This window comes from Halichoerus grypus, chromosome 9 (genome assembly GCF_964656455.1).
Source record: "Halichoerus grypus chromosome 9, mHalGry1.hap1.1, whole genome shotgun sequence".
In the NCBI taxonomy this organism is placed as follows: Eukaryota; Metazoa; Chordata; class Mammalia; order Carnivora; family Phocidae; genus Halichoerus; species Halichoerus grypus.
Window position 1 is genome coordinate 2,163,507 of NC_135720.1, and position 10,625 is coordinate 2,174,131.

The following is a 10,625-nucleotide window of genomic DNA, read 5'->3' on the forward strand; positions in this document are numbered from 1 at the left end:
CTCGTGCCTCGTGATCAGAAGGAGGAGGCCATGACTTCTCTTGTCCTTGACTTCGAGTTCCACCAACACCCTTCGGTCTTGCACATTCATCGCTGTTAATTTTATCTTCCTCACCCTATTGTCAGCCACGGGCTTCTTGGAATTAAGGTGGTATCAGTTTCCCTTAGGATTTGTCCCGTCACTTCTCCCTGTCAAGATCATGGGGTCCTTAAGAGCACAGATCATCTGTAATTCATCTGTATTCCTGGGAGAATGCTTTGCAAGTATTAGTCATGGGATGTATGGAAAACTGTGGCAGATAACCACTCCTGAACCTCACTTGGTTTTTGTTGACTTAGAAAGAGTATGGATTTTGAAGACCACTCGGTACTTTGATCGTCCTGTTTGGTGTGTAATCTAAACACAGACGTCCCCCCTCCCCCAGATCGCTGGGTTTCACCGGTGGCCCCAGGGAAGTCACCTCAGTCGTCTTTTCTGTGAAATGAAGGGGTTGTCTTGATGGCCTGTGAGGATCCTTCCACTTGTAATAATCCACTGACTGTGATTCCGGGTGCCATTGTCCTTTTGGGGTTGGGATCACTTGGAGAGAGTCTTCAGTGGCCATGCACTCCCGCAAGCCTGCTGCCTCAGGAATCTTGCTCTGTAGATGGAGACCCCCACAGGGCAGGGATGCCTGGGAAGAAGCCCCAAATCTGTGTGTTTCTCCAGTGGCCCCAAAGCAGCTCCTCCTTTATGAATGTTTCTGTGGAGTTTTCAGGCCCTCACCTAAGTTTTAACATCCATACACAAAACTGAGAAAACAGACAGAAATGTCGTCAGCCATTTAAACCTCTGGGTTTTCAAAGTTAAATATTCCCAGCAAGATAATATTTTGCTGATATTTTTTTAAAGAAAAGGAAAAGTATGTATCTATATTTATGTACGTGTGCACCCATGACACATGCCCTCTGGGCGCAGGGTTCCAGACGGATCTGGGGAGGAGAGGACACATTAAATCAAGGCTGGAGTTTGATGAAGATCTTAGACTAGACAGTCACCTTTCTGGGTGGAGACAGTGTGTGATTTAAAGCTATTTCAGGACTGTCTTCTTACCTAAGAGTGAGCAGAGAATTCAGAGCTTGTCTGAGTTTTCATCAGGAGCAGGGGTGACAGTCCCCCTGAAAAATGTCTAAAGGGACAGCATGACACTGAAGCCAGCATTCTGTTTGGTTTTCTTGCAAGGCATGCCTGTTGAATGTACTGCTCACATGCATCCACCCTGTGCGAGCCCATAACAGTGCCTACTGAGAAATACCCTTCGTCTTCACTGAAGTCATTATAATTTTTCATTTTATGAGCCAGGAACCTAAGGCCCCAAAAGATTGTTTCTCGCCCAAAGAGTGAAGTTGATATTTACTAGTGCCTACTGTTTGCTCGGATCTGTACATCATCTCATTTACTGTCCAAGCCTACTTAGACCTAGGTATTACTATTTCAATCGAAGGTTTAGGTAAATTAAGTCACTTGCAGGTTATAGTGCAAGGGAATGCTAGAACTCAGGTTTGCTCTGGAAAAATAACCTTTCCAATATAACTGACTATACCTTACATCTTTTTCTTATCTGTTTGAAATGCAGTGAAGAGTTTTAGTGATGAGAAATACTCAGTGAATATGTTCTATGAGAAAAGTGTCAGAATAGGAGAAAAACTATAATTCTAGGTGCCTCACTGTGCTTACTTTTGTGGGATTTCAGGAGTTTTGGGTGCATTGAGCTGCACGGTCCTCCAGCCGTTTTGGTTCAGTAGACAGGGAAGGTCAGAAGTCCCCCTAGTTACTGTGTCCAGGAGGCTAGACAGTGTGGGGTTCAAAGGAGAATTCAGGGTAAAAGGAGAACATCTCTAAAGTTTGGGAATTCTGCAAATGAAAGAGAGTGTCAGACGTGTTCAAGGCTGCCACAGTGTGACTCTTTGAAAATAGGGTATAGTAATTACGTATATGTCTTCAGGCTGTAGGGTGAATTTTTTCAATTGGAACTTCCTGCAGGAACAAGGCTACTTGGGACCCCAGGTATACGTGGGTCACCTGGCAAAGCTTTGGAGGAAAGACTACACGGAGGGATTGGCCTTAGCTGTTACAGCAAGAAGGAATCCAACATTAAGATCTGGGATCTGGGATCTGAAAAGAGCAACTTCCTTTTTCTTTTCTTTTTTTCTTCCTTGACTCTAAACATGTGTTTGAAGGATCACATCAGTTTTGTTTACAACATCTATAGTATATACAACAATCCCTGCTCAGAGGAGGGTCTCAGTAAATACATGATTATTACAGAGTCACTAAATAATGTAGCGCATAAGTGAGTGATAAATGAAATAAAGAAAGAGTGAATGCTACATTCTTGGTCTCATCGTTTATATAACTGTAGTCAAATGTTTCATTCATAAACATCTCATTTGCATTTAACAACAACAACAAAATAACCCTATCAAAAACTGAGCAAAGTATTTGAGTAGACATTTCTCCAAAGAAGAGCTACAAATACCCAATAGGCACATGCAAAGATGCTCAACATCACTAATTACTAGGGAAATGCAAATCCACACCACAGTGAGATGGCACCTCCCACCTACAATGCTAGCTTCTAGCAAAGGACAGACCATAGTAAGTGCCGAAGAGGACGTGGAGAAGCTGGAGCCCTGCTGCACTGTAACTCAGAAACTGGTGCAGCCATTATGGAAAAGTTTTGAAGTTTCTTAAAAATTAAAAATAGAATTGCTATTATGGAAATCCCACTTCTGGGTCTCTATTCAAAAGAATTTAAAGCAGGATCTTGGAGAGATATTTGCACACCCATGTTATCATGGCATTATTCACAATAGCCAAGAGGTAGAAGCAACACAGGTATTCATCAACTGATAAATGGGGAAACAAAATGTGATATATATATATACATACACACACACACACACACACACACACACACACAATGGAATACTATTCAGCCTTAAAAAAGAAGTTAATTTTGTCACATGCTATAACACGGATCAACTTGGAGGACATTATACTAAGCCAAATAAGCCAGTTCTGTATTGTTAAAAAAAAAAAAAAAAAAACAGGAAGGACCTAGAATATTCGAAACAAATTTGATAAAGAACAAAGTTGGAGGACTTGTGTTACCTGATTTCAAGACTGACTATAAATCATCTGTAGTCAAACAGTGTATTATAGCATACAGAGAGCCATATAGATTACTGGAAGAGAGTAAATACACCTGCATCATGTGTATGGTTAACATACTTTCAATAAAGGTGTCCAGGTACTTCAATGGGGATGGGATAGTCTCTTCAATTACTCTGGTTGGAACAACCAGATATCCACATGTCTCCACAACTTGAAATGAGTCAAAAACCTAAATATAAAAGATAAAACTGTAAAATGTTTAAAGAAAACAATTTTTATTTTTTGCAAGATTGAAGAGGCTGACGCTTCCTTAGGACACAAAACTCACTAAATGTAAAAGAAAAGAATTGGTAAGTTTGACTTCCTTCAAATTAAAAACTTACTCTTCAAAAGGCTGTTCAGATGAAAAGTCGAGTCACGGATTTGGAGGAAACATTGGCAATACATCTATCCAACAAAAGGATTTGTAACCAAAATACATCACAACTCTAACAAGTCAACAATAAAATAAGATGAATAACTCTATAATAAAGAGAATAAAGAACTGAGCAGAAACTTCACAAGAAGGTCTATGATAACGGACCCTAAGCACATGAAAGTTACCTGACATCACTAGCTATCAAGGAAATAAAAATTAAAACCACAGTGAAATACCACCTCATACCCACTAGAACGACTAAAAGAAAAAAGGTGGGTGATTCCTAATGTTGGTGAAGAGGAGAGGCAGTTGGAACTCACATGCCCCTATTGAGCATATAAAACATCACAACCACTTTGGGAAAGGGCTTATCTGATTCTTATGAAGTTACACATACAGCAATCCCACTCCCAGCTGGATGATCCAGAGAAACAAAAACATATGTCCATACAAACTTTGTAAACAAATGTTAATAGCAACTTTATTTATAATAGTTCCAAACTGGGAACAACCCAACTGTCCAAGAATGGAGGAACACACAAACGTGTTGTTGTACACCCGCACGAGGAAAACGTGTTCAGCAATAAAGAGACCATAACCACTGACAGATACAAGATGAATCAATTTCAGAAACGTTTTATTGCACAAAACAAGCCAGACACGAAAGAGCATTTTCTGTGTGATTCCAACGACATGATTCCAGAGCAGGCAACACTAACCTACGGTGAGAACAATGAGACCAGTGGTGAAGCACGGACCGATGGCAAAGAGGAACAAGGATCTTTCCAGAATATCTTGGTTGTGGTGGTTACCCAGGTGAAGCATTTGTCCAAACCTATCAAACTCCACACTTAACACGAGTGCATCTGCTGATACAAAGCCACTATAAAGTGTGTGTGCCATGAGATAAAATGAGACACAGCAAGTTCCTACATCGGACTGGGGTCAGGGGGTTTCTCAGAAAACACCATATGCATGTCCTAAAACTGTCAGCTAAACGGCACGAAGTCTGCAGTTTTCTGTCGACAACATACAGTTATATTTTTCTTAATTTGTGACCTTAATGCTTTTTATTTTTTAGAATTCACCTTAATTTCTGAAAGAGTGAAAAGCACATTGGAAAACCCCTTCTCACTCGCTCCATGCTTCTTTCCGGGACTCATGACCTGGGAAGTTCGTCCTTCACCGCATTTGACAAAGGATTTGAAACAAGGCTTGAAAAGCTCTGAGAGCTCGGAGGTGGGAGGTGCCTCACATGTGGGAACACCGGCCCCCTCATCCCCCGGAGGGACTCACGGCCGCGCCCGCCCTGGACAGGCAAACCCACGGCACCATCCGAGAAGGCGCAGCTGTCCACGCGAGCGCACTCTTGTGTGCCGCTCCCGTGCATCGTGGAGACCCCGTGGATTGTGGGGACCGTCCCTAATGTGCAAAAGTCACGATTCCCCTTAATTCTCCTCTGCCTGCTTCCGTGGCTGCAGAAAGGATTTGCACCTGCCTCCTTGGTGGGGCACCTAGCGGTGTGCTGGCCACCGTGCGACGTGCCTGGAAGGCAGAGTGTGTACCGGCAAGACGCGGCTGCCTTGGTGTGGCCACCTCGTGACTCCGTCTCCCAGGACAGGGCGCCAGGAACCCGAGCCCAGGGCAGCCTGGCCACCGCCGCCGGCCGTGAGTGACCCACGGCCCCTCAGCCCCGCCGTCGGGCGTCTGGCCGGTGCGCACACGAGCGCGTGTCCACACATGAGCGGACTCTGGCGCACGGGCACACACCGCGACAGCCCTGGCCCCCCGGACGTCCCTCTCCCCTGCGGCCGGGCGCAGCCTCAACGGCGCTGCTTCTCGTTTTCTTCACCAGAAATTTGGGGAATTAGTTAAATTTGAAAGACAATTCTACTTTCAGCCAGGCAGCCTTTTGCTTAATGACCTAGCATTCCTTGTACAAGAGCACAGTAAGATTTCTAGAATGAACGGGACAGAGTGCGGCAGCAGCTGGGGCGCAGGGACCCAAGTTGGGTCTGGGGAAGCCCGGGGCCCCTCGCGGGTGCGGACGGCGCCTGGCGGGGCGGGAGGGCGCTCCAGGGCCGGTGACAGCAGGAGCAAAGGCCCCAAGGTATGGGATGCGTTTGGGGAATAAATAACTGCTTCTTATGACCTCTTTTAGAGTTGGCCCTAGAGTCTGCCTGTAAAGCTGTTTTGCTCTTTGAAGAGAAACAAGATCACTTAGGGTTTTTGTAGTTTTATTTTTTATTAGGAAAAAAAGAAAATAAATACAACTATTATTATTCCCGCCCTTCCCAAGAATGTGAGGCTGGGCTAGTTAAACATTTGGGGTTTATTTGAGGAATCCTGTTAAACACGGGGAATTATTATTTTTGTTTTTTAAACAGCTGCTGATTTTATTTTATTTTGTTTTTTTTATTTTTTAGAACTATTTATTTATTTATTTGGGAGAGAGAGAGAGGAGGGAGGGGCAGAGGGAGAGAGAGAATCTCAAGCAGACTCCGTGCTGAGCGTGGAGTCTGATGCGGGGCTCGATCCCATGACCCTGAGATCATGACCTGAGCGGAAATCAAGAGTCAGACGCTGAACTGACTCAGCCACACAGGCGCCCCAAACATGAATTACTTTTAAAATGAAAAAAGAAAAGAAAAACTCAAATGATTTAGCAGAAGTCGGTCACAGCAGTAACAAGACAGAAGACTCGGAGGACAGCCGAGCAGAGGTGTTTCGGTCAGTCAGGGGTCTGCAGACTTCTGTCGCGGCAGCGAGCAAGCACTTGGGCTGTGAGGGGCCTCGGGGTCCACCTGCTGTCTGCAATCCACAGCTGCCATTGGTCAGTGAACCCACAAACTATCCATGCCAAAGGGCTGAAGCTGTGTTCCAATAAAGCTTTGTTTCTGGATGCTGAAATTTGAATTTTTTACAAGTTTTATGTATCAAGAAATATTCTTCTTCTGACTTTTCAACCTCTTAAAAGTGTGAAAAACTCCAGGCCATTTGTGTTAGGACATCAAGTGGGATCAGCACGTTTGGCTCTAGAGTGTGGATGGAGGGAACGGAAGACCAGGTTTCATGCTTCCCACGGCGGAGAAGGCGGAAAAAGACAAATGCTGAGTTCTGTGCACTCTGTGCTCTGCACCTTCCTCCTTGTCATTTGAAACAGAAACCGAAAAGAAAGGTAAAACACATTCTTTCCTTGTGCCTGGACCTACCAAGCCTGGGCGCAGGTCTGTGCCATGGGCCATGGTTGCCAACCTTGGTTCTGGGTTCTCTGCTTAGTTCCAGGGGAGCAGAGAAAGTGGGACAGCCTCTTGCCCTAGGACCCCAGCAGACGGGCATGACCTGGGGAGACGAGCCGCTTCGGGGACACTGCCCGCATCCTACAGGGGCGTCGGACCAGCTCTAGCTGCCAGTTTCCCTCTGCTTTCTGCCCACTGTATGTGTCCGAAGCTGGGACATACTGGGACTGTGCCAGCCATCCGAATCCGAAGCCAGAGGTCCATCCCAACCTGACGGAGAGCAGGAGCGGTTTGTGGGGCCTGAGGAGCGGCACGGCCACATTTGAACAAATGTGGGTGACTTCCCACGAGGGCTAATGTTAACTCCATTTCCACCAAGCAGGACTCGGATGGTTAGCCCGCAGTACGAGGAGAGCCAGGAAGGACTCCCCTTGCCACACCTGCACGTCTGGGGAGAGGTGGGGCAGAGGAAGGGCGGGGGGGCGGCGGAGCTGCAGCGTGGACCGGGGCACCCACACATGTGGCCGTGAACACGAGGCATGGGGGTCACCCGCCTCCCCCACTCAGAGCATGCGTGCTTGGAGACAAGGACACTTTCTCTAATGGGCCCTCTGACCTGGCTTTATGCGGACACCATGTCTCTGAAAGGGGAGAGTGGAAAAGTCATTCTTTTTGTCAGACCGTGTATTTTGCATGAATATCACTTAGATGAAAATCTGCACAACCTCAGCAGATCTCTGTTGACCCCTTAGAGGGAAAACGCGGTTGAGCTGAGAGGAGCAGGGAGTGTGCACATGGCCCCGCTGTTGGGTCCCAATAAGACCGGAATCGCCCACCAAAGCCTGTGCTCAGCGCAGAAAGGATCTGGGATCGCCATGGCAACCCTGTTGCTCAGGCTCCCAGGGCACATTCTTCAGGAAAAAATATGATTGTTTGCTTGAAATTTTCAAAGCTGCCTACAACTTTAAAGCATGTTAATTTTGCTTGAACTTTAATTATTGATAAAATCTGTTCAGAGTGTAGATCTGTTCTGAAAAACAGAGCAAAACCCAAACTGCAGAATGCCATGGGGTGAGCCTGTGGGAGCAGGACAGGAGGAGATGGGGAGGGGGCGCTGGCCTGGCTCTTCTTGGGGAGCCAGGTTGGGAGGAGGGGGCAGCCTGGGCCCTGCTCCCCGTGGTTACACGGGGCGGACGACGATGGTGCAGCGCTCAGCGTGACTCAGAGCGCAGCTGACACCACACGGGCCTCCTGTCCGGACAACGGCAAGCAGGACTTTGAGGCTCGGGCTGGGGGGCCCCGCAGTCCAGGGGTCAAGGTCAGTCTGGCTGAGGGCGGAATGTCAGAGCGCGGGAAGGCCTGTTCTGAGGTCTGGCGCACACCACAGATCTCACGACTGGCCGCTGGGTTTGTATTTGATTCAGGGTGGGGTGCGTTTTAATGTGGCTGAGAAAGGTTTGCCCTGTTTTATCTTCAGTGGACATTTCCTCAAATTACCTGCGGGGTCCTTCCTGTCTTCCCACTCGTGAGGCTGGATGTGAGGGAGGACGGGGCCCCTCGACTGGGCCTCAGTCCCAGATAAGGACGATGACACCGGCGGCCCCGATTAGGGCGCCCGCGGACCAGCTCAGGGCACCTCATGCTACAACCTTGTAGGAAAACCCCTGAAACACAAATCGGAAAGTAAACCTTCAGAGCTGTCCACTAACGGGTGTGAGTCCCCCTGGAGGGACGAAGGGGCCGGCACGGAACGCGGGAACGCTGTCCCGTGGAGTTCCGGGTGGGTCAGAGTCCGGCGGGCTGGCATTCCCAAGCCCTCCGGTGCCCCGGGGAATCCGCCGCAGGTGGGGGTGGGGCAAGGGGCGGGGCGAGGGGTGGGCCCGCCTGGAGCCCAGGTCCCACCCACCCAGTCCCTGCGGCCACAAAGCAGCGCTAACTTCCTTCCGGAGTTCGCAGCCTCATTAACGAAGGAATATAAACAGCATAAAGCAGGGTTCTTGTTTGTTTCCGATCGGCTAAGACATTTTTTTCTTTACCTTCTGAACAGACAAGCAGAGACTGATGAACGATGATACTAATTCAGCTAAGTTTTCCTCCTCCCATTGGCGATGTTTACTCTGGGAGAGCCCGCTCTGTCAGCAGTTCAGCGGGAGGCCCGAGTCACCCCGGCCCTAACCTGGCCCTGACCGGGCCCTGACCCTAGCCATGGCACTTACCCTAGCCCTGGCCCTGACCCCTGTCCTGTCCCTGACCCCAGCCCTGTCCCTGACCCCAGCCCTGACCTTGATCCCAGTCCTGACCTGGCCCTGACCCTGATCCTGGTTCTGACCCTGATTCTGGTTCTGACCCTGATCCCAGCCCTGACCTGGCCCTGACCCCGGCCCTGACCCTGATCCCGGCCCTGACCTGGCCCTGACCCTGATCCTGTTCTGACCCTGATCCCAGCCCTGACCTGGCCCTGACCCCAGCCCTGACCTTGATCCCAGCCCTGACCTGGCCCTGACCCTGATCCTGGTTCTGACCCTGATTCTGGTTCTGACCCTGATCCCAGCCCTGACCTGGCCCTGACCTTAGTCCTGACCCTGATCCAGGCCCTGATCCAGCCTTGAAGGTAGCCAGCATGGCCTGAGAACCTGCAGGAAGTAAGCAGAGTCCTGGGCTGCTCTCAGGCTTGGGAAACAATTTAGTCTCTCTCCCTCCCCAGGTTAGGTAGACACGGACGCTGAGGGCCATTCACCTCTAACTGACACCTGCCTTGGGTGTGGAGAACCCAGACTTGCTGAGAGCTTGGTTCTCCCTTAGATGCTGTAGCCCCCCTTCCTTGGGTGGGCCCAAAGGCCCCCTCCAGTGGAGGGCTGTGAGCATGGGTTGGGGGCAAGGCGCATGTGCCGTGCCCAGGACGATGCAAAGACAGCCCTTGACCGTGCTGACCTCCAGGATGGACACCTGGTGACCCTCAGCTGTTCCCCCAGGTCCGACCCTGACACTGATCAACTGAGGATGCACCACATCCACGTGCTTCCCCAAACCCGTGTGGGAACACACTTCATGCAAATGAGCACGCGAACTCACCACCGCTTTGTCATATCGTGTTTTCTCAATGATCAGCATTACAGCTGCTCTGAGGACACACGGGAACTTACAAAGTGATCTGATAGAACAAGGTGGGTGTCAGCCAGGCCTTCTCTTCTTGTGCCCACTCTGGGGGTCGGTCCCGTGAGCGTGGACTCACCTGAAAACGCGTGTGCCGGTAGCTGGGAAACAGAGCGCTCTTGCCTCCTGGCAGATCCTCACAGCGTGCTGCCTCCGAAGGCCGTCCTAATCTGATGACATGCAAGGGGACTCTCGTGTGGTTGAAGAATGGACAGTCACGGGGCCCGCCTGCCATGGGTGTGGTCACTTGGCTGCTCAGTTGCTATTCTTAAATCCTAGCCCCTAGTCTAGCCATCACAAGAAGAGGAGCTGTGGGTCAGAGAGGACCACAGGCAGCAACAGTGGGGATAACTGAAGGGTGGACTGGCTTTAGAGAAGTGATCAAAGCATGCACACTGCCATCTGCATACAGGACAAATGGTTACCTGGGCTCCAGGGGCTTCTCCTGAGCCGCTCCCGGGAAAAGGTAGGAAAAAGGGGAGTAGTCTGATGGAACTTCAAGTACAGTAGAAAGCGTATATTTTTAAAGTATATTTGATGATCCAGAAACATAATGTATTTCCAGGTGTTTTAGTCAGGATAGGCTAGATATGCTGGGGTAACAAACACACTCCAGGGCTTAGTGGTAAATAGCAATGGAAGTTTCTGTGTGCTTCTGT

The 10,625-nt window shown here is 49.1% G+C and overlaps 1 long non-coding RNA gene across 1 annotated transcript; it reads right to left on the minus strand.

The window, feature by feature from the left end:
• Positions 1–5,807: 5,807 nt before the first annotated feature.
• LOC144378922 (uncharacterized) lies at positions 5,808–10,123 on the minus strand. The gene is made up of 3 exons (XR_013440877.1): positions 10,046–10,123; positions 8,311–8,477; positions 5,808–6,478 (listed from the first exon to the last, which is right to left on the minus strand). It is a non-coding gene; the product is annotated as an uncharacterized LOC144378922 (long non-coding RNA).
• Positions 10,124–10,625: the final 502 nt, after the last annotated feature.